Below are 25,294 nucleotides of genomic sequence, written 5' to 3'. Positions count from 1 at the left end.
GTGTTCTAGGTAAGACAACATGTCTGTGATTGGTGTGTTCTAGGTAAGACAACATGTCTGTGATTGGTGTGGTCTGAGACAACATGTCTGTGATTGATGAGGTCTGAGACAACATGTCTGTGATTGGTGTGGTCTGAGACAACATGTCTGTGATTGGTGTGGTCTGAGACAACATGTCTGTGATTGGTGTGTTCTGAGACAACATGTCTGTGATTGGTATGTTCTGAGACAACATGTCTGTGATTGGTGTGTTCTAGGTGAGACAATATTATTCTACTACGCTATACCAGATGCTTAATTCAGACAGAAACAGATGACACTATGATGCATGTTATTTACCCACAGATTTAATAACAGACACATTATTCACGTCCTCTTGATTTATTTACATAATTTGCGGCGAGGGATGTTTGTGGTCCTTTAATATAATGCTCCTTGAAAACCCCTGAATTCATATAGATCCTCATTTTCTCGTTTTATTATTCCGTATTAAATATTGATTTACAGCTAAATGGGGGATGAGACTACTTTCACTAGGGTACAGATCATATTTCAAATCTAATTTATTTCACTCTCAGGATATATGGAAACTCGTACATTGAAAGCTCTGTTGGATACAGATACGTATTAAACCTCCTATTCCCAAAAGGTGTCCTGTTCAAACATCCCCGTGGCCAAGAGAAGAAGAAAATAACGCCGTTCAAGATTTTAATCTATTTACACTATATCTCATTCTTAGTGCTGATGTGAAAAATCACTATCAAAACATGAAGCCTTTTTGCATAGATCCTCCTCAAAGGATAAAATCACACCGCGGCGAAAATAGAAAATAAACTAAAAACCTGAACACCTGGCGGACAATAGGGCTTCTCATGATTTTATTTCCTGAAATGTAATTCAATGGTGCGTTTTCACACAGGGATACGATTCAACATCAAACAGCTGAAACAGTTTAACCTTGAGCTGAACTTTCGTTGGATAGCCATGGGTGTTGTGTCCAAACTGGCTCCCTGTTCCCTGTGCACACTGCGCTTACTTGTAACAAGAGCCCTACTATGGGTTACTATATTTGGGACACACGCCTTGTGTTCAGATTCAAACCCTTTGCTTTTAAACTATCACGTCTCATCCTTCCTATTTTGTCCAATTGGCTCAAATCTGAACTGAAGAGGCTTCGTGGTTCTATAACCCCCCCTCAATCAGTTCGGGGGAGCCAAAGTGCCTCAAATTGCTGTGCGATAATATTGTCATTAACGGGGGAGAGAACCCACTCAGGCTATTGTGTGGGGTTAGTTCTGACATGGACCTTACCACTTTACGCTGATATCACAGCCCATTACAGACCCAGAGAGATGTAATGGGGGGGGTGTGTGTGTGTGTGTGTGTGTCTCTCTGTCTTTGTGTGTGTGTCTCTGTGTGTGTGTGTGTGTCTCTCTGTCTTTGTGTGTGTGTCTCTCTGTGTGTCTCTCTGTGTGTGTGTGTGTGTGTGTGTGTGTGTGTGTGTGTGTGTGTGTGTGTGTGTGTGTGTGTGTGTGTGTGTGTGTGTGTGTGAGCGCACCAAGCATCCAAAAGAGCCGGTAAGCTGTGAAAACGCCCTGCATGCACTAGGTATTATATCAGACCACCAAACAAGTGATCCTGATTGACACGGTTCACGCAGAGATAAACTGTTAAACTATTACCAGGCTATTGCTCCTAATGGATAGGTGGTGTAAATGTGGAAAATGAACTAGCATTGCATCAAAGGCGTTCAATAACATGTTCCCTGAATATATTGGATTCTTCGGTTAGGTTACAAGTACAGGCCTATAACAATACATACTGAGTGTACAAAACATTAAGAACACCTGCTCTTTACATGACAGACTGACCAGATGAATGTTATTGACGTCACTTGTTAAATCCACTTCAATCAGTGCAGATGAAAGGGGAGGAGACAGGTTAAAGAAGGACTGTATAGCTTTGAGACAGCTTTGTGCCTATTTAGGGGCAGAATGACAGATTTGTCATTACCTTGATTACCTGATTACCTTGTCAGCTCAGGGATTTGAACTCGCAACCTTCCGCTTACTAGTCCAATGCTCTAACCACTAGGCTACGCTGCCGCCCCTTCCTTTGAAGGAGGTGTGGGAGTAGAAACATTGCTTTTGTCAAGAAGTCCCACCCTGTATCAATAACAAGGAACCTGGATGTGTTTGTATTGTTATGTTGTTATGTTACGAGTACCGGTCTGTATCAATAACATGTGACATGGATATTTTTGTATTGTTATGTTGTTATGTTACGAGTACCGGTCTGTATCAATAACATGTGACATGGATATTTTTGTATTATTATGTTGTTATGTTACGAGTACCGGTCTGTATCAATAACATGTGACATGGATATTTTTGTATTGTTATGTTGTTATGTTACGAGTACCGGCCGCAAAACCCATTGTGGCTGATGGAGGAGCCCACGCGTCAGGCACCCTAGAGGCCCGATGATCCGAGCCTAAGGCAGAATCTGAGGCAAATCCCGGCTAGGAAGGAGTCAGGAAAGGGGACGATAGCGCTGGAAACTCCGAAGCCAGGAGGGGGCGAAGCTGTTTGACAACTGGATTTGTGTCAATGCTTCCCAATGCCAAAGAAGCCCCCACTCGCCACGGGCCGCTTCCCTCCTCTAAGGTTGGGTGAAGTGCTTCCACGGTTGGGCAGCAGGAAGGGTGACAGCATGATCCACTAAATGAGTCAGAAGTGATGGTCCTACTCCATTTTCTAGGGCGGAAACTTCTTTGGGGAAAGGTCACCGGAGGTCACCGGAAAACATTGGCCATTCAGTCAATCAGAGTTGACATGGCAGTGATATTCTCAACACATCGGAACGGCATCCTGTGAAGTAGAGAAGGAGAAGACAGGCGGTGTGCATTCCCCGGGAGATTGTGCAAGTTATTCATCTGTTTGTTAATAAGAGTTGCCACTTCTTTCCCTACGGTCCTCTGCCAGCAAACATGTGTTGCATCAGAAGTCTGGTTGGTCCACACCGATTGGTCCACACCGGTTGGTCCACATTGGTTGGTCCACACCGGTTGGTCCACATTGGTTGGTCCACATTGGTTGGTCCACACCGGTTGGTTCACATTGGTTGGTCCCCACCGGTTGATCCACACCGGTTGGACCACATTGGTTGGTCCACACCGGTTGGTCCACACCGGTTGGTCCACATTGGTTGGTCCACACTGGTTGGTCCACACCGGTTGGTCCACACCGGTTGGTCCACATTGGTTGGTCCACACTGGTTGGTCCACACCGGTTGGTCCACACCGGTTGGTCCACACCGGTTGGTCAACATTAGTTGGTCCACACCGGTTGGTCCACATTTGTTGTTCCACACCGGTTGGTCCACATTGGTTGGTCCACATTGGTTGGTCCACACTGGTTGGTCCACACCGGTTGGTCCACACCGGTTGGTCCACATTGGTTGGTCCACACTGGTTGGTCCACACCGGTTGGTCCACACCGGTTGGTCCACACCGGTTGGTCAACATTAGTTGGTCCACACCGGTTGGTCCACATTTGTTGTTCCACACCGGTTGGTCCACATTGGTTGGTCCACATTGGTTGGTCCACACTGGTTGGTCCACACTGGCTGGTTCACATTGGTTGATCCACATTGGTTGTTCCACACTGGTTGGTCCATATTGGTTGGTCCACACTGGTTGGTCCACATTGGTTGGTCCACATTGGTTGGTCCACATTGGTTGGTCCACGCCGGTTGGTCCACACCGGTTGGTCCACATTGGTTGGTCCACGCCGGTTGGTCCACACCGGTTGGTCCACATTGGTTGGTCCACGCCGGTTGGTCCACACCGGTTGGTCCACGCCGGTTGGTCCACACCGGTTGGTCCACACCGGTTGGTCCACGCCGGTTGGTCCACACCGGTTGGTCCACATTGTCCTGGAAGAGACCGTTGTAAATACAGCTCCTGCACAAAATGCTACATTTTCCCTCTGAACGGGAGAAGCCTCCAATGAGAAGAAAACATTGCGACAGTATCATGTCAGAGATAATGGTTTACATAGCAACAGTATCCATGTCAGAGATAATGATTTACATAGCAACAGTATCCATGTCAGAGATAATGATTTACATAGCAACAGTATCCATGTCAGAGATAATGATTTACACAGCAACAGAATTCATGTCAGAGATAATGATTTACAAAGCAACAGAATTCATGTCAGAGATAATGATTTACAGGCAGAATAACAGAATCCATGTCAGAGATAACGATTTACAGGCAAAGTAACAGAATCCAAGTCAGAGATAATGATTTACACAGCAACAGAATTCATGTCAGAGATAATGATTTACATGCAGAGAAACTGTAAAACAAATCAGTGAAATGAAACAAATAGACTGTAGCCAGTTATACTAAACGTTCTGCAACTAACATTGGACTTTCAACAATTTGTGCATTTGTGATTACCATTCCATTCATTCCGTTCTACACATTACTATGATCCCGTCCTCCCCAGTTAAGGTACCACAAGCCTCCTGTGGTTGGGTGCGTTTAGACAATGATCAGAGCATTGTCTTCTTCAAATGTGTTTGCCTAATTTGGAGATTGCTTCAAAGGGCGATGGTACTTCAGATGAGTCGCATGGGGCTCGTGGGGGTCGTAGAGCAAAATAGAGAAGACCATCGTGTTTGTGAGAGTCCCTTCTTTCCAGAGTCATATTAGTTATTAGATCAAACCATTCCGGCGGATAGGTATGGATTGAGGAGTTTGGTGGCACCTTAATTGTGGAAGATGGGCTTGTACTAAAGGCTGGAGTGGAATTAGTGGAATGGTATCAAACACATGGTTGGCCTGATTGAGATGCAGCCCATGCAAAATAACAGATATCTCTAGTTTAAAGGCTGGAGTGGAATTAGTGGAATGGTATCAAACACATGGTTGGCCTGATTGAGATGCAGCCCATGCAAAATAACAGATATCTCTAGTTTAAACGGACACATTTTGATGGTTCTGTTTTGTATTATGTTACTTAGTTTGATGCACGGTTTTGACAATAGACTCTCAAAGTTTAATGGTATTTTTATTTCTATTTAACCAGGCAAGTCAGTTAAGAACTAATTCTTATTTACAATGACTGCCTACCGGGGAACAGTGGGTTAAACTGCCTTGTTCAGGGGGCATAATGACATATTATTACCTTCTCAACTTGGGGGATTCGATCCAGCAACCTTTTGGTTACTGGCCCAACGCTCTAACCACTAGGCCTCCTGCCGCCCCACATATACAGTACACCTGTTGTCAAATAAAAAGCATGTGACGAATAACTTTTGTTTGGATTTGATATGGGGATTGAAGTGTTATATCAGTTTTATATAAAAAAATCTAGTGGGAAACATGCCCCTCCCTGATATGAAGTTGATTCAAGAGTTCAAAAAGGCAAAGTCATCAGTAAATCTTTAATGAGGACTTATTAACCTCGATCTACTGTATCTTTCTAATGTGTGGGGAGTGGAGGGGAGAGGAGGGGAGAGGAGTGGAGGGGATGAGAACAATTAAACAACAACAAAAATGGTGGCTGAGGAAGTAGAGTGAAGCTGTGGAGTCATTTACACTGCAGATACAGTAGATCTAATCACTGTCGGGGAATAAATGATAGATCTAATCACTGTTGGGGAATAAATGATAGATCTAATCACTGTCGGGGAATAAATGATAGATCTAATCACTGTTGGGGAATAAATGATAGATCTAATCACTGTCGGTGAATAAATGATAGATCTAATCACTGTCGGTGAATAAATGATAGATCTAATCACTGTCGGGGAATAAATGATAGATCTAATCACTGTTGGGGAATAAATGATAGATCTAATCACTGTCGGTGAATAAATGATAGATCTAATTACTGTCGGGGAATAAATGATAGATCTAATCACTGTTGGGGAATAAATGATAGATCTAATCACTGTCGGTGAATACATGATAGATCTAATCACTGTCGGTGAATAAATGATAGATCTAATCACTGTCGGGGAATAAATGATAGATCTAATCACTGTTGGGGAATAAATGATAGATCTAATCACTGTCGGGGAATAAATGATAGATCTAATTACTGTTGGGGAATAAATGATAGATCTAATCACTGTTGGGGAATAAATGATAGATCTAATTACTGTTGGGGAATAAATGAGAGATCTAATCAATGTTGGGGAATAAATGATAGATCTAATCACTGTTGGGGAATAAATGATAGATCTAATTACTGTTGGGGAATAAATGAGAGATCTAATCAATGTTGGGGAATAAATGAGTGTCAGCCACTCTAAAGGGTGTCAGCCACTCTAAAGGGTGTCAGCCACTCTAAAGGGTTTTCAGTCTGCCTCTATAGCAGGAAAAGAGAACATTCCAGACCATTGTTGTCTGATATGTGCAGGAAAGGAGAACATTCCATACCATTGTTGTCTGATATGTGCAGGAAAGCAGAACATTCCAGACCATTGTTGTCTGATATGTGCAGGAAAAGAGAACATTCCATACCATTGTTGTCTGATATGTGCAGGAAAGGAGAACATTCCAGACCATTGTTGTCTGATATGTGCAGGAAAGCAGAACATTCCAGACCATTGTTGTCTGATATGTGCAGGAAAAGAGAACATTCCATACCATTGTTGTCTGATATGTGCAGGAAAGGAGAACATTCCAGACCATTGTTGTCTGATATGTGCAGGAAAGGAGAACATTCCATACCATTGTTGTCTGATATGTGCAGGAAAGGAGAACATTCCATACCATTGTTGTCTGATATGTGCAGGAAAGGAGAACATTCCAGACCATTGTTGTCTGATATGTGCAGGAAAGCAGAACATTCCGTACCATTGTTGTCTGATATGTGCAGGAAAGGAAAACATTCCAGACCATTGTTGTCTGATATGTGCAGGAAAGGAGAACATTCCAGACCATTGTTGTCTGATATGTGCAGGAAAGCAGAATATTCCAGACCATTGTTGTCTGATATGTGCAGGAAAAGAGAACATTCCATACCATTGTTGTCTTGTATGTGCAGGAAAGCAGAACATTCCGTACCATTGTTGTCTGATATGTGCAGGAAAAGAGAACATTCCATACCATTGTTGTCTGATATGTGCAGGAAAGGAGAACATTCCAGACCATTGTTGTCTGATATGTGCAGGAAAGCAGAACATTCCAGACCATTGTTGTCTGATATGTGCAGGAAAAGAGAACATTCCATACCATTGTTGTCTGATATGTGCAGGAAAGGAGAACATTCCAGACCATTGTTGTCTGATATGTGCAGGAAAGGAGAACATTCCATACCATTGTTGTCTGATATGTGCAGGAAAGGAGAACATTCCATACCATTGTTGTCTGATATGTGCAGGAAAGGAGAACATTCCAGACCATTGTTGTCTGATATGTGCAGGAAAGGAGAACATTCCATACCATTGTTGTCTGATATGTGCAGGAAAGGAGAACATTCCAGACCATTGTTGTCTGATATGTGCAGGGAAGAGAACAGTAACATGAAGCTATAAAGAACACACAGCGTTCATCTGTCAGGGTTTTCACACTTTGTCTGTAGAAAGATCAGACGTCTGGTAGTGTGACAGCTTTATCTGTCAGTTTAGATATGGAGGTTAGTGCGATGGGTTTGTCCCTGCTCTCTCCGCACAGCGCTAGGTTAACACAGCATGATTTTCCCTCTGCAGAGGCTAATGCTAACCCACACGGCATAATTTTTCCCTGTGCAGAGGCTAACGCTAACCCACACGGCATTATTTTTCCCTCTGCAGAGGCTAATGCTAACCCACACGGCATTATTTTTCCCTCTGCAGAGGCTAATGCTAACCCACACAACATTATTTTTCCCTGTGCAGAGGCTAATGCTAACCCACACAACATTATTTTTCCCTGTGCAGAGGCTAATGCTAACCCACACGGCATTATTTTTCCCTCTGCAGAGGCTAATGCTAACCCACACAACATTATTTTTCCCTGTGCAGAGGCTAATGCTAACCCACACGGCATTATTTTTCCCTGTGCAGAGGCTAATGCTAACCCACACGGCATTATTTTTCCCTCTGCAGAGGCTAATGCTAACCCACACAACATTATTTTTCCCTGTGCAGAGGCTAATGCTAACCCACACGGCATTATTTTTCCCTCTGCAGAGGCTAATGCTAACCCACACAACATTATTTTTCCCTGTGCAGAGGCTAATGCTAACCCACACGGCATTATTTTTCCCTGTGCAGAGGCTAATGCTAACCCACACGGCATTATTTTTCCCTGTGCAGAGGCTAATGCTAACCCACAGGACACTGCACAGCTCCAGACCCTTTCTCCCTCCCTCTGAGGGAAGTGTATTATTATTAATCAAGGTAATTGTATTATTCCCCTGAGCTCAGAGCACAGAGAGGCCCCAGACATGGACTAATATGGAACATAATCTCACGCTGTTTAACCCTGTCTCATTGACTACAAGCTGATGCTGTGTGAAAATGAATATATTTAGCTACCGTTTTGAAACATTTGCCTCTTTTGTTTAATTTTGTTTTGAGTTATTTCCAATCAGGCATTACATTAGAACATCAAAAGACGGAGTATTTATAAACCAGAGGATTACGGGGTGTCGTAAAACAAATCCCAACAGAGCTGCCACACAGGGGCTGCATGCTGCAGACTAGAACTGTATAAATAGCAGCACACGTACTGTCGGAAAAAGAATAGAAGAAGAACACAAGAACAACTCTGCTGTAACATGAAGTATAACATGTGATATTAGTACCTCCATGTGGTGTAGCCAACCGGGAGTGAGATAACGCTATGGTCTTGCCTACATAGGCCATCGCGCTTGTTTTGACCATCACAACTTGTTTTCATTGATATTGATGGGTGACCTCTACTCAAGGTCGAGGAACCAGAGGATCACAAGAGGTTTGGAAAAGGGTAGGAGGGTAAAGACAATGCAACCCTGTGTTAACGTGTATCACAACACACTGATGGAATAGATACGTTTTCAAAAGTCAATCTCTGTTTTGATTGATGTTTTTTCCACATAAAAGGTGGAGGGGGGGGGGGGGATTCAAATAAACATTTAGCCTAACAAGCCAGAGGTTGATAACCAGGAGTCATAATATTATAATATTATAATATTATATTATGAAAATGAATAAAGATCTGGAGAGTTCATATTTATTCATTCGTGAATAAATCTAGAACCCCCTTAAAATGACATATTGCCAAAGGAAAATAGAAATATAATGTATTTCGAAACTATTATACTTTCAGAGATGCTTGCATAATTTAGCAGGAAATAGATAACTGAAATGATTAGCTTTGCAAATTGTATTCAGAAAAGGCTGTTATAAACTCAGGTATGCTGTTCAACCATTTGGTAGAAGTGCCAAAGGGAGACGGATAACTACATTTTGAAGCTCCAAACAAGTAGCTACCTGCTGTTTGACTTTGCATGAGTGAGTTGTCATTGCTAATACATATAGACAGCATGTAGAAATCTAGAAGAAAGTTCCACCAAGTTCCAAGTGTCAGTGTTTTCATTACCTATGAAACAGTCTGTGACTTGAAACAGTCTGGGACTTGAAACAGTCTGTGACATGAAGCAATCTGGGACTTGAAACAGTCTGGGACTTGACACATTCAGGGACTTGACACATTCAGGGACTTGAAACAGTTTGGGACTTGAAACAGTTTGGCACTTGAAACAGTCTGGGACTTGAAACAGTCTGGGACTTGAAACAGTTTGGGACTTGAAGCAGTCTGGGACTTGAAACAGTTTGGGACTTGAAACAGTTTGTGACTTGACACAGTCTGGGACTTGAAACAGTCTGGGACTTGAAACAGTCTGGGACTTGAAACAGTCTGGGACTTGAAACAGTCTGATCTAGAGGTCTAGGAGACTACTAGAGGTCTAGGAGACTTCTACTGATCTAGAGGTCTGGGAGACTACTACTGATCTAGAGGTCTAGGAGACTACTACTGATCTAGAGGTCTGGGAGACTACTACTGATCTAGAGGTCTGGGAGACTACTACTGATCTAGAGGTCTAGGAGACTACTACTGATCTAGAGGTCTAGGAGACTACTAGGGGTCTAGAGGTCTAGGAGACTACTAGGGGTATAGGAGACTACTACTGATCTAGAGGTCTAGGAGACTACTACTGATCTAGAGGTCTGGGAGACTACTACTGATCTAGAGGTCTAGGAGACTACTACTGATCTAGAGGTCTAGGAGACTACTACTGATCTAGAGGTCTGGGAGACTACTACTGATCTAGAGGTCTAGGAGACTACTAGGGGTATAGGAGACTACTACTGATCTAGAGGTCTAGGAGACTTCTACTGATCTAGAGGTCTGGGAGACTACTACTGATCTAGAGGTCTGGGAGACTACTACTGATCTAGAGGTCTAGGAAACTACTACTGATCTAGAGGTCTGGGAGACTACTACTGATCTAGAGGTCTAGGAGACTACTACTGATCTAGAGGTCTAGGAGACTACTAGGGGTCTAGAGGTCTAGGAGACTACTAGGGGTCTAGGAGACTACTACTGATCTAGAGGTCTAGGAGACTACTACTGATCTAGAGGTCTGGGAGACTACTACTGATCTAGAGGTCTAGGAGACTACTACTGATCTAGAGGTCTAGGAGACTACTAGGGGTCTAGAGGTCTAGGAGACTACTAGGGGTCTAGGAGACTACTACTGATCTAGAGGTCTAGGAGACTTATACTGATCTAGATAAATCAAGATGTTTATCATCATAAGTTACCTTTCCTTTTGGATTGCAGTGTCCGATTGTGTGCAAAAGAGCGTTACATATTTTAACCATGCGCTCAATTTCATCCATCCAGTCATCCATGCGTTGTAACGTGATTGAAATGTAAAGGTCATTCCCAATTGAGTTACTGATTGAATCAAATCCAAACATTTGAGAAACAACCAATACAGACGATTGAGAAACAACCAATACAGATGTTTGAGAATCAACCAATATAGACGATTGAGAAACAACCAATACAGATGTTTGAGAATCAACCAATACAGATGTTTGAGAAACAACCAACTCAGACTTTTGAGAATCAACCAATACAGATGTTTGAGAAACAACCAATACAGATGATTGAGAAACAACCAATACAGACATTTGAGAAACAACCAATACAGATGTTTGAGAAACAACCAATACAGACGATTGAGAAACAACCAATACAGATGATTGAGAAACAACCAATACAGATGTTTGAGAAACAACCAATACAGATGTTTGAGAATCAACCAATACAGATGTTTGAGAAACAACCAATACAGATGATTGAGAAACAACCAATACAGACGATTGAGAAACAACCAATACAGATGTTTGAGAATCAACCAATACAGATGTTTGAGAAACAACCAATACAGACGATTGAGAAACAACCAATACAGATGTTTGAGAATCAACCAATACAGATGATTGAGAAACAACCAACTCAGACTTTTGAGAAACAACCAACTCAGACTTTTGAGAAGTTACAGTATAGTGTTTCATTGAACAGCAATACCCTGTGTGTGTCTGCTGCAGGTAGAACATTTCATACTGAGTCGACAAGCTTTTAAAACAAATGCATTAGGTGTTGTTTCGGTGTTGCACATTGGACCACATCTATAGAGTGACAAGCTGGCTGATACTGACTTAATGATGACATACAAAGCCTGGAAGAGGAATGGAGCAGCTCGATGCTGAGTTCAACATTTTTGGGGGTTGTTTAAATGAATGGATACGTCGGAGATGTTGTCTCTAAATTGCTGAGATAGAGAGAATCCATCTACACTTATTGACTGGACACTAGTTGTTCCTTCTAGAGAGCAAGAGATAATTTGAAGCATTTGTCACCTCCTCCTCCTCCGCACTTCTGACAATCACTGTTAAGTCCTCATTGGAAAAACAAACGTTACTTGTTTGAATGTATTAGGGCGTATTTTCTGGTCTCCTGCCTGTTTACATATATCACCTAGGAAAACTATAGGCCTATGAGCGTTAAGAAGTCTGATATAATCTGTGAGTAAAATAAATAAAATAAATAAAAATGTAAAAACGATCATTGTAGCATCTTATTAATGCTTCATTATATACAGTGGGGCAAAAAAGTATTTAGTCAGCCACCAATTGTGCAAGTTCTCCCACTTAAAAAGATAAGAGAGGCCTGTAATTTTCATCATAGGTCCACTTTAACTATGACAGACAAAATGAGAAGAAAAAAATCCAGAAAATCACATTGTAGGATTTTTTATGAATTTATTTGCAAATTATGAGAGAAACTTAATAGTTCAGAGATGCGATCAAAAGACTTATTATAGAGACGATCATCGTTGGTTTTCCTAGCTGTTGGAGTACGACGTGTGTGAGATATCTTGCTTCCTTTACTTCCTTGATTGCAGTAATTAACAGGATAATTAGTCATACGTTTTTTTGTTTGGAAAGTTACATTTTTTTTGTTTCCGGGTAAAAAAACAACTTCTCTCTTATTTACTGGCTGACATTTTATTCTTCATGACAATAATAAAAACAGTGAGCTAAATGAATCTGTAACGGCAGATCTCCTCTTCGTCTGAAGAGGAGTAAGGATCGGACCAAGATGCAGCGTGGTAAATGTTCGTGATAATTACTTTAATCAATAAACTGAACACAATGAAAAACAAAACAATAAACGTGAACATGAACTGAAACCGAAACAGTACCGTGTGGCGACAAACACTGACACGGAAACAAACACCCACAAACCAACAGTGAAACCCAGGCTACCTAAGTATGATTCTCAATCAGAGACAACTAACGACACCTGCCTCTGATTGAGAACCATACTAGGCCCGAAACAGAAACCAAACAGAAAAACACACATAGACTGCCCACCCCAACTCACTGACCATACTAAATCAAGACAAACCAAAGGAAATAAAGGTCAGAACGTGACAGAATCGCCTTGCCGCTTTAACTTGAAATGTGTAGCTATGTGCAAAAGATGAATCCCTAAGAACATTACACAGTAATATTGAAAATGTCAACGATACAAAGGACTAGGCTTGTCGCGTACCACGGCAGTAAAACAGAATCCCTTTATTTTATAAACTTCTAAAATACACAATGTAGTGTGATCGCTCTTAGATGTGCCTTTAAAAAACAGCGCAGCATTAAAAGCGGTGGGAAAATCATTATGCTATTTAATGCTGCTCATTGCTTCGTCGATCAGGGGTCAGGAGTCTCACAGAGGATAGGGTCATCAGTATCGATCCATCATTTCATCTGTGAGTGATTCATCTGGCCTGCATGGTTCATGGTCACTCTAATGGTTTTGTGACTGGGGGGGGGGGGGGGGGGTAGATATATATGGTTGTAACAGGGTTCATGGTCACTCTAATGGTTTTGTGACTGGGGAGGGGGGTAGATATATATGGATGTAACAGGGTTCATGGTCACTCTAATGGTTTTGTGACTGGGGGGGGGGGGTAGATATATATGGTTGTAACAGGGTTCATGGTCACTCTAATGGTTTTGTGACTGGGGAGGGGGGTAGATATATATGGATGTAACAGGGTTCATGGTCACTCTAATGGTTTTGTGACTGGGGGGGGGGTAGATATATATGGAGGTAACAGGGTTCATGGTCATTCTAATGGTTTTGTGACGGGGGGGGGGGTAGATATATATGGATGTAACAGGGTTCATGGTCATTCTAATGGTTTTGTGACGGGGGGGGGGGGTAGATATATATGGATGTAACAGGGTTCATGGTCACTCTAATGGTTGTGACAGCTACTTCTTCTGTGTTTTGTACATCAGGAACCTGAGATGCATCCTAAATGGTAACCCACACCCTATATAGTACTCTACTTTTGACCAGGGCATATTGGGATGTAGGGAATTTGTGCCGTTTGGGCCCAGGTAGGTCTCCTGACGAAACACTAATTTCCTGTCTGTGTTAGATAAATCAGGACCAGGACACCACTCATTTCCTGTTTGTGTTAGGTAAATCAGGACCAGGACACCACTCATTTCCTGTCTGTGTTAGGTAAATTAGACTCAGGACACCACTCATGTCCTGTCTGTGTTAGGTCAATTAGACCCAGGACACCACTCATTTCCTGTCTGTGTTAGGTAAATCAGGTCCAGGACATCTCCTGGGTGTGAAAGACAGTTTTCTACAGCCAGATTGATATTCACTTTATTTTTGTCGGGGCTCTCTCCTCTCTTTATTCTCTGTTCTCTAGCCCCGGCCTTGGCTCTGAAGTCAACAGCCTCGAGTACACAGAGCTGAATTAAGACAAGGGAGGAGATAAATGGTGGGATCACACACAGGCACATCTGCTAGGCACAGGGCTCAATAATATCATATAATAATAATGCTGATGGATTTGGGACAGACGAAGGAATCTAAATACATGAATTAGCTTTTTAAATTGGACCGTTATGAGTCGTTGACTTTAAACCTTCCTACAGGGTGAGCTAGGTTGTTACCTCTGGGTGAGTGAAGACAAAGCACAGTCAATAAGTAACATGAAGGATTAACGGAAGAGGAGAGGGGACGAGGAGAGGGGACGAGGAGAGGGGACGAGGAGAGGGGACGAGGAGAGACAGCATTACTGACATATAGTCAGTGGAGACGTGGCTTCTCCTGACAGCTGCTAATTCTCCTCCTGTTGCCCTCCTGTTGTGAAGAGGGGGGGGCGATGTGATAATTATAATCTGCAATCAACTGAGGTTACGGAGGAACAGCCGAGCACAATCTTTTCCTTCCTCATCGTTGGTAGACTAGAGACATGACAGGTAAATCACTATGAGAGAGAGAAAGAGAGAGAGAGAGGGAGAGAGAGGGAGAGAGAGAGGAGGTGGAGAGAGAGAGGGGGAGCGGGATAGAGAGGGAGGGAGAGAGAGAGGGGGAGCGGGGGAGAGAGGGAGGAGTATCAGAGAGGGAGGAGTATCAGATCCTACATCTGAGATCGGCTCACGTACATAAAATGCTTCTGTGTAAATAATGATTTGCTACAAATGGGACAGTGGCGTGCTATTATTTAAGATCTGTAGGTTGGTTTGTCAGGTTACGACCGGATCCCTTACCTATAGCCATTTTGTGATGATTACATTATTTTTCTATGTAAATATTATGGTTTACGTTAGACTGGGAACTAATGTATAGGGATTTTTAAATTGTATTTAACCTTTATATAACTCGACAAGTCAGTTAAAGAACAAATTCTTATTTTCAATGACAGCCTAGGAACAGTGGGTTTAACTGCCTTGTTCAGGGCGCAGAACGACAGATGTGTACCTTGTCTGCTCGGGGGATTTGAACACTCCCTTTGTAACAGTGTTTCACAACTCCAGTCCAACAGCAGGAGAGAGTGGGTCAGATATCTACCTACAGCAGGAGAGAGTGGGTCAGATATCTACCTGCAGCAGGAGAGAGTGGGTCAGATATCTACCTACAGCAGGAGAGAGTGGGTCAGATATCTACCTGCAGCAGGATAGAGTGGGTCAGATATCTACCTACAGCAGGAGAGAGTGGGTCAGATATCTACCTACAGCAGGAGAGAGTGGGTCAGATATCTACCTACAGCAGGAGAGAGTGGGTCAGATAAATACCTACAGCAGGAGAGAGTGGGTCAGATATCTACCTACAGCAGGAGAGAGTGGGTCAGATATCTACCTACAGCAGAGCTATGGGAAAGGCGTCTAAACGTCTGAACTGAATTAATTAAAAAATACCACTACCTTTTAACACCCATGTCTATCTTTATTTTTCAAACACAATTCAACACAATCACAATTTCTTTTTGTCTTTTAATTATTTTAACACAGGCTTAAACCCTAACAAAAATGTTTAACACAGGCTTAAACCCCTTGGCTCAACTTACCCCAAAGAAGACATTTTGACTCTATCAGCCCACACAGCTACAATGATGCACTGTCATGCTAGGTGCCAGCTGCCCAGTGACACGAGCCTGCCAGACGAGCTTAATGACTTCTAAGTGCACTTCGAAGGAAAACAACACTGCTGCATGCATGAGAGTACCAGCTGTTCCAGACGACTGTGTGATCACGCTCTCCTTAGCCAATGTGAGTAAGACCTTTAAACAGGTCAACATTCACAAGGTCGCAGGGCCAGACGGATTACCAGGACATGTACTCAGAGCATGCGTGGATCAACTGGCATTTCTTCACTGACATTTTCAACCTATCCCTGACCGAGTCTGTAATACCTACATGTTTCCAGCAGACCACCATAGTCCCTGTGCCCAAGAACACCAAGGTAACCTGCCTAAATGACTACTGACCCGTAGCACACATCTGTAGCCATGAAGTGCTTTGAAAGGCTGGTCATGGCTCACATCAACACTATCATCCCATAAACCCTTTACCCACTCTAATTCGCATACCGCCCCAACATATCCACAGAAGACACATCTCCAATTCACTCCAGACTGCCCTTTCCCACCTGGACAAAAGGAAACATACGTGAGAATGCTGTTCATTTTTTTTTTTTTTTTTTTTTACCTTTATTTAACGAGGCAAGTCAGTTAAGAACATATTCTTATTTTCAATGACGGCCTGGGAACAGTGGGTTAACTGCCTGTTCAGGGGCAGAACGACAGATTTGTACCTTGTCAGCTCAGGGGTTTGATCTCGCAACCTTCCGGTTACTAGTCCAATGCTCTAACCACTAGGCTACGCTTCATTGACTACACCATAGTGCCCTCAAAGCTCATCACTAATGTAAGGACCCTGGGACTAAACACCTCCCTCTGCAACTGGATCCTGAAATACCTGACGGGCCGCCCCCAGGTGGTAAGGGTAGGCAATAACACATCTGGCACGCTGATCCTCAACACGGGGGCACCTCAGGGTTAAGTGCTTTGTCCCCTCCTTTACTCCCTGTTTACTCATGACAGCGTGGCCAGGACAATCTGAACACCATCAATAAGTTTGTTGATGACACAATGGTGTCGTCGGCCTGATCCCCAGCAACTCACCTATAGTGAGGAGGTCAGATGTGGTGTCCAGGACAGCAACCTCTCCCTCAACGTGATCAAGACAAAGGAGATAATCATGGACTACAGGAAAAGGAGGGCAGAGTACTCCCCCATTCTCATCGATGGGGCTGTAGTGGAGCAGGTTGAGAGCTTCAAGTTCCTCGGTGTCCACATCACCAACAAACTATCATGGTCCAAACAAACCAAGACAGTCGTGAAGAGCGCACAACAAAACCTATCCCCCCTATGAGACTGAAAAGATTTGGCATGGGTCCTCAGATCCACATAAAGTTACAGAGCTGCGCCATCGAGAGCATCCTGACTGGTTGCATAACCGCTGGTATGGCAACTGCGGCCTACGACCGGTAGGCGCTACAGAGGATAGTGCGTATGGCCGAGTACATCACTGTGGTCAAGCTTCCTGTCATCCAGGACCTCTATACCAGGCGGTGTCAAAGGAAAGCCCTAAATATTGTCAAAAACTCCAGCCACCCAAGTCATAGACTATTCTCCCTGCTACCGCACGGCAAGCGATACCGGAACACCAAGTCTAGGTCCAAAAGGCTTCTTAACAGCTATTACCCCCAAGCCATAAGACTGTTAACTGCTAATCACATGGCTACCCGGACTATTTGCATTGACCCCCCCCCGTTTTTTTCGCTGCTGATTATCTCTGCATAGTCACTTTACCCCTACCTACATGTACAGTACCAGTCAACATTTTGGACACACCTACTCATTTCAGTTTCTTTGTATTATTTTATACCTTGTAGATTAATAGTGAAGAAATCAAGACTTTGAAATAACACATATGGAATCATGTAGTAACCAAAAAAGTGATAAGCAAATTAAAATACATGTTATATTTCAGATTCTTCAATGTAGCCACCCTTCGCCTTGATGACAGCTTTGCACACTCTTGGCATTCCCTCGGTACTGGTACCCTCTGCATATAGCCATGTCATTGTTATGTTATTGTTACTCTTGTATTTATTTTTTACTGTATTTTATATAGTAAATAGGGTAAGGGCTTTGTAAGTAAGCATTTCACAGAAAAGTCTACATCTGTGGTATTCAGCACGTGACAAATTATTTTATTTGAGGTTTAGGACCTCATAGAAGGTCATAGATGTATAGAACAATCTTAAAAGTGAGGCTGTTTTTTTTTAAATCTCAATATCAAATACTTTCTGGGTAACAATTATGAAGTACCTTACTGTGATTGTGTTCAATTTGAATGGTCAAAAGGAAATAAAAATACCTTCTAGGCAAAGAGCTCAAACTATCTGGGTGGGAGTGGTCTGAGTGGGGAGAGGAAAACTGAGCTGTTATTGGTCTAGGACTGTCTGGGTGGGAGTGGTCTGAGTGGGGAGAGGAAAACTGAGCTGTTATTGGTCTAGGACTGTCTGGGTGGGAGTGGTCTGAGTGGGGAGAGGAAAACTGAGCTGTTATTGGTCTAGGACTGTCTGGGTGGGAGTGGTCTGAGTGGGGAGAGGAAAACTGAGCTGTTATTGGTCTAGGACTGTCTGGGTGGGAGTGGTCTGAGTGGGGAGAGGAAAACTGAGCTGTTATTGGTCTAGGACTGTCTGGGTGGGAGTGGTCTGAGTGGGGAGAGGAAAACTGAGCTGTTATTGGTCTAGGACTGTCTGGGTGGGAGTGGTCTGAGTGGGGAGAGGAAAACTGAGCTGTTATTGGTCTAGGACTGTCTGGGTGGGAGTGGTCTGAGTGGGGAGAGGAAAACTGAGCTGTTATTGGTCTAGGACTGTCTGGGTGGGAGTGGTCTGAGTGGGGAGAGGAAAACTGAGCTGTTATTGGTCTAGGACTGTCTGGGAGTGGTCTGAGTGGGGAGAGGAAAACTGAGCTGTTATTGGTCTAGGACTGTCTGGGAGTGGTCTGAGTGGGGAGAGGAAAACTGAGCTGTTATTGGTCTAATAACTAATTTACCGCCTCGTTATGACACTAGAAAGGTCAAAACTACATCCCACCACAACAGGCTGAAATTCCTGGTGGTCTTTTCGAACAGCCATTACACTAAAAGGGCAATATCAGTTTTATCACAGTTTTATTCCAACCTCATATTGTGGAACTGTTGAGGAGAATTTGTTCTTAATTAACTGACTTGCCAAGTTAAATAAAGGTACAAAAAAATATATATATATATATATATGTAAAAATGCAATAAATATGCTGTATTTATAAAACACATGGAAATCACATGTTTGACTTCACTGGTCCTTTAAGATGATTTACTTCGGATTATGTACCAGTATCATGAAACCTCTGACAAAATACATTCATTTGACATGGAGAAAAAATATTTGGGACCTAACCTCCTTCCCACTTGTTCCATGTTGTTTCTTCCTTCACAGACCCCATGAAATGATGCTGACATCTTCCTAAACCTTTGGTCTAATGAATTTGTTGGATGGTTTTTGAGAAACAAGGGATGGCTCAAATTCCCTCTTTGGCTCAACTTACCCCATTCTCCCCCAACACCTCACCTGATTCAACAAACATCAGGCCCTCAATGAGTTGAATCAGGTTAGTTTGTCTGGGGCTACAGCAAAGATGTGTGCTGTTGGGGGTACTGAATACATGGAATTGTGAAAGCACTGCTTGATGGAGATTCAATGCCATTAAAAGAGTTTTCCGTTTTTTTTTAAATCACAACTTCCTCAACCATCTCCAGGTATTCAAATTAAAGGATGCTACTGTAATGCATTCTGGGGCTTAAGTGAAGTAGTTAAAAAGATATGTCAGTGATGGGACTGAGAAACAGACCCGAGTTAAAATAGCACGAAGAATCATTCAAATATTGAGTGCTTGTGCTAGCCTGTCTAAGAGTGCCAGATGGGCGGGGTTTACAATTTTGGGACGATTCTATTGGTCCATGAAGCCTGGAAAGCTGAATCAAACACAAACAAGTATTTAAAATGTATTTGAACCCAGGTCTGCGGCAAAATTGAAGAAATAGTCCTGATTTCCACCTCACAGTTAGCTGCCCACCGCTGACGCCTGAGAAGAACGAATGAAGCAAATTAGTAAATCTCTCAGACCAAACGTCACAGCAGTTTGTGGCCACTGCTAATTTTTTCCCCTTCACATTCATTTTTTTGATTATTTTTATTACAAGTGAGGATGAGGACTGAGGAGGTATAACAGAATAACATGGCTGTTGTGTTCATCACTCATCACATTTTGTTCAGTGCTTGTTTTGAATACATTATATTGCATCATTGCGTGAGATTGTTTGGTCCTAGGCTGTAAACATTCCAGCGTTTTCCAGTCCCCTGTTGTCTGGTAATGGCTGAAGAAGGTCCAACTCATTAACAACAGAGACAGAGTAGGGAAGAGAGGGAGTTTAACCACAAGGAGAGGGAGTTTAACACTATTTGTTGTCACCCAGGATGGCTGTAAACCAATCAAATCGTATGGATCTACTATCTCTATCTCTCCACTGGATTCTGGATATTTTATTTATGGAATAAGTATTTCTGATTAACAGTTATTTTTCTTGTTCAGCTAGTAGATCAACAAACAGTGGATCAAGTACTTCTGATGGTCACTGACTTAAGACCTGAGGTCTCTCTCTCTCTCTCTCTCTCTCTTGTTCCTGTCTCTGTGTAGTGTTCACCAGATAGGCTGTATTAGGTTTCACGTTCCGTTTGTTGTTTTCGTATTTATTTAGTTATTTCATGTATCGCCGTTTTCTTTATTAAAGATCACGATTAACCACCACGCTGCATTTCGGTCCGACTCTCTTTCGACAAACGAAGAACGCCGTTACAGGTAATTGGAGAATCCAGTGGGTTCTGGTCGTCTAGTTGATTGTAAGATTTGTATTTGATCATGTATATGTTTTTGCTGTTTGTTCGTTGATATAGGGCCAATCAGATTGGAGAAGTGATTCACCCACATCTCCATTTTGGATAGATTACCTTTTGTGTTGTTGTTTGTTTAGTTTTTCCAATTTTCCCAGAAGTAGTTAGAGACTATAGATTCTTCAATTACATTGAACTGATTCCTGACGTGCTTTTGCTTGTATTTCAGTATTGTTTTAGTGATTCACCATAGTTAAGCGTAAGCTCAAGGTCTCTCTCTATCTCTCTCTCTCTCTCTCTCTCTCTCTCTCTCTCTCTCTCTCTCTCTCTCTCTCTCTCTCTCTCTCTTTTCACTCTCTCTCTCTGGTCAGGAACTCTCTCAAAACTCTCCCTTTCATACACTCTTACACACTCTCTGATCTGTCTTCCACAAAGCATCTTCCAGTTGATTTATGTCATACTAAAGCTGTGAGTAGTTTAATCTCAGGTTCAATTTCCAATCCCCTGTGAAGCATGGGCTAAATCTCCACAGTGTGTCTATGGCTGTACTCACCTCGCAGGCAGACAGGCAAACGGGCAGAAATGCAGACAGACAGACAGGCAGACAGACAGGCAGACGGAGAGGCAGACAGATGGATAGACAAGTTCCTCCCTAAACATGAGTGTTTCAAATCAAATGATTATTTTTGTAACATCTAGTGGGCTTATTTCCCTGCTGTATAATGACAAGATACATTCTGCCACAGATACATTCTGCCACAGTGAGACAGACTGTGTAATCAATCTAAGATACATTCTGCCACAGTGAGACAGACTGTGTAATCAATCTAAGCTGATTGTTACGCGGCAAAGCCCTGTCGTCTGATTGTGTCTTCAGGATGTCTAGGGTCTTGTTGCCTGTGTGTGTGTGTGTGTGTGTGTGTGTGCATTCACTCGAGTGTCTCACAATGGGTGTGTAGTGTTTCTCCAACACAGCCTGACCTTGTGGTGAGTCTGTTTACCGTGCGCTCTCTCTCTCTCTCTCTCTCTCAGGGGATTTGTTGGCATGAGGAACATTGCCGAAGCAAGTGAGGTAGATAATATACAAAAGTGGAATAAACAATAAAAATGAACAGGAAACATTGCATTCACAGAAGTTCCAAACTGTGATGGCTCACTGTCGTATTTTACCCAGTAGAAATTGAGTTTGCCCTCAAATTCTTTGTGGATTTGTGTAATCTGAGGGAAATATTTGTCTCTAATATGGTCATACATTGGGCAGGAGGTTATGTCTGCCTACATCGATGTCTGCCTACATCGACCTTTCTCAATAGCAAGGCTATGTTCACTGAGTCTGTACATAGTCAAAGCTTTCCTTAAGTTTGGGACAGTCACAGTGGTCAGGTATTCTGCCACTGTGAACTCTCTGTTTAGGGTCAAATAACATTCTAGTTTGCTCAGTTTTTTTGTTAATTCTTTCCAATGTGTCAAGTAATTATCTTCTTGTTTGCACATGATTTGGTTGGGTCCAATTGTGTTGCTGTCCTGGGGCTCTGTGGGGTGTGTTTGTGGTTCATCTCTCTGTAGGTGATGGCTTTGTTATGGAAGGGTTGGGGATCGCTTCCTTTTAGGTGGTTGCAGAATCTCTCTCTGCTCTCTATATCTATCTCTCTCACTCTCTATCTATCTCTCTCTCACTCTCTATCTATCTCTCTCTCACTCAAACCTCTCTCTCTCTCTCACTCTATCTATCTCTCTCACTCAAATCACACTCTCCCCTCCTCTCCCCTCCTCTCCCCTCCTCTCCCCTCCTCTCCCCTCTCCTCTCTCTCTCTGAGCGGTTCACATCATTTGACTCTGGGACCGACCGTGGGTCTCGGTCATAACCTACACAGGGCCCAGTAATCCAACAGAAGGCCTAACTGCTGTACACACACTTCAAAGGCAGCTGAAACAATCCTTGGCTTTGATGAAAGGATATGTGATTACAATTCCATGTCAGCCAGGCCCCTCCCATCCCCCCTAGATGTAGAACAGAGAGAGAGAGAGGAAGGAATGTTGGAGAATTCTAGAACTCTAAAATAATTCTAATGACCTACTTCAGTAGACCTGGATCATTCTATTCCAGTAGCCAGCAGCCAGCAGAATGCAGAATAATAGCAGTCATAATTACAACAACAGTTGAGAGTTTAGGTACAGCAGTGTATTACAGGAATGAATGTGAAATCAAATAGACATAACTAATCAAGGCTTTTCTATTTGACACCAGCTTTGCTTGATCTTACCCAGTGGTGCTCAGCTTGTTTTGCCTCTGGACTCAAACTGAACCATTTTGTATAATGCAATCTAGAAAAACAGGTTTTTTTTTATGCATTGACAATAAATGTAGCAATTATATTAGACAAGGGAACAACATTCCCACCTTAATCATTGTCAATTGTTCCATGTTGCTCATAATCTTAATGAAGCACATTGGTAAACTCACTTGTTTGCAGTGATGGGAAAAGTATTCCATTTTCAATACTTAGGTAAAAGTTAAAGACACCCAGTAAAATACTACTGGACTAAAAGTATTTGGTTTTAAATATATTTAAATATCAACATTAAATGTAATTGTTCAAATATACGTAGGTATCAAAAGTACAAGTATAAATCATTTCCTATTCCTTATATTAAGCCAACCAAATTGTATTGTTTTTAAAGTTTATCGATAGCCAGGGGCTATCCACACTTCAACACTCAGACATAATTTACAAATAAAGCATTTGTGTTTCGTGAGTACGCCAGATCAGAGGCAATAGGGATAAGTGTGTGAATTGAACCATTTAAACAGGCAACAACAGACATGGTTAAACAGGCAACAACAGACACGGTTAAACAGACAACAACAGACACAGTTAAACAGACAACAACAGACACGGTTAAACAGACAACAACAGACACGGTTAAACAGGCAACAACAGACACATTTAAACAGGCAACAACAGACACATTTAAACAGACAACAACAGACACATTTAAACAGACAACAACAGACACATTTAAACAGACAACAACAGACATGGTTAAACCGGCAACAACAGACATGGTTAAACAGACAACAACAGACACATTTAAACAGGCAACAACAGACACATTTAAACAGGCAACAACAGACATGGTTAAACAGACAACAACAGACACAGTTAAACAGACAACAACAGACATGGTTAAACAGGCAACAAAAGACACATTTAAACAGGCAACAACAGACACATTTAAACAGGCAACAACAGACACATTTAAACAGGCAACAACAGACATGGTTAAATAGACAACAACAGACACAGTTAAACAGACAACAACAGACATGGTTAAACAGGCAACAACAGACACATTTAAACAGGCAACAACAGACACATTTAAACAGGCAACAACATACACATTTAAACAGGCAACAACAGACATGGTTAAACAGACAACAACAGACACAGTTAAACAGACAACAACAGACATGGTTAAACAGGCAACAACAGACACATTTAAACAGGCAACAACAGACACATTTAATCAGACAACAACAGACATGGTTAAACAGGCAACAACAGACATGGTTAAACAGACAACAACAGACACATTTAAACAGGCAACAACAGACACATTTAAACAGACAACAACAGACATGGTTAAACAGACAACAACAGACACAGTTAAACAGACAACAACAGACATGGTTAAACAGGCAACAACAGACACATTTAAACAGGCAACAACAGACACATTTAAACAGGCAACAACAGACACATTTAAACAGGCAACAACAGACATGGTTAAACAGACAACAACAGACACAGTTAAACAGACAACAACAGACATGGTTAAACAGGCAACAACAGACACATTTAAACAGGCAACAACAGACACATTTAAACAGGCAACAACATACATGGTTAAACAGACAACAACAGACACAGTTAAACAGACAACAACAGACATGGTTAAACAGGCAACAACAGACACATTTAAACAGGCAACAACAGACACATTTAAAAAGGCAACAACAGACACATTTAAACAGGCAACAACAGACACATTTAAACAGGCAACAACAGATACATTTAAACAGGCAACAACAGACACATTTAAACAGACAACAACAGACATGGTTAAACAGGCAACAACAGACATGGTTAAACAGACAACAACAGACACCATTAAAGAAGTACATCCACTGACTAATCACAGTGTGAATTTAAAAGATTCAGATTATGTAAGTTTTAGACTCCTGATAATGAAGCTGCTCTACTGTGTGTGTGTGTATATGTGTGTGTGTGCGAGCATGAGTGTGTGTTAGAGGTTTACCGATTAATCGGAATGGCCGATTAATTAGGGCCGATTTCAGGTTTTCATAACAATCGGTGATCAGCATTTTTGGGCACCGATTGTGGCCGATTACATTGCACT

General features: G+C 42.3%; 1 protein-coding gene across 1 annotated transcript in view; it reads right to left on the bottom strand.

The window, feature by feature from the left end:
* znf804a (zinc finger protein 804A) overlaps nt 1-25,294 on the bottom strand; it is a 164,572-nt gene that overhangs the window by 22,669 nt on the left and 116,609 nt on the right. The window lies entirely within an intron of this gene.

This window comes from Oncorhynchus kisutch, linkage group LG2 (assembly GCF_002021735.2).
Source record: "Oncorhynchus kisutch isolate 150728-3 linkage group LG2, Okis_V2, whole genome shotgun sequence".
Classification (NCBI taxonomy): domain Eukaryota; kingdom Metazoa; phylum Chordata; class Actinopteri; order Salmoniformes; family Salmonidae; genus Oncorhynchus; species Oncorhynchus kisutch.
The sequence above is the reverse complement of the archived record's forward strand: the minus strand, read 5'-3'. Positions and strand labels throughout refer to the sequence as shown.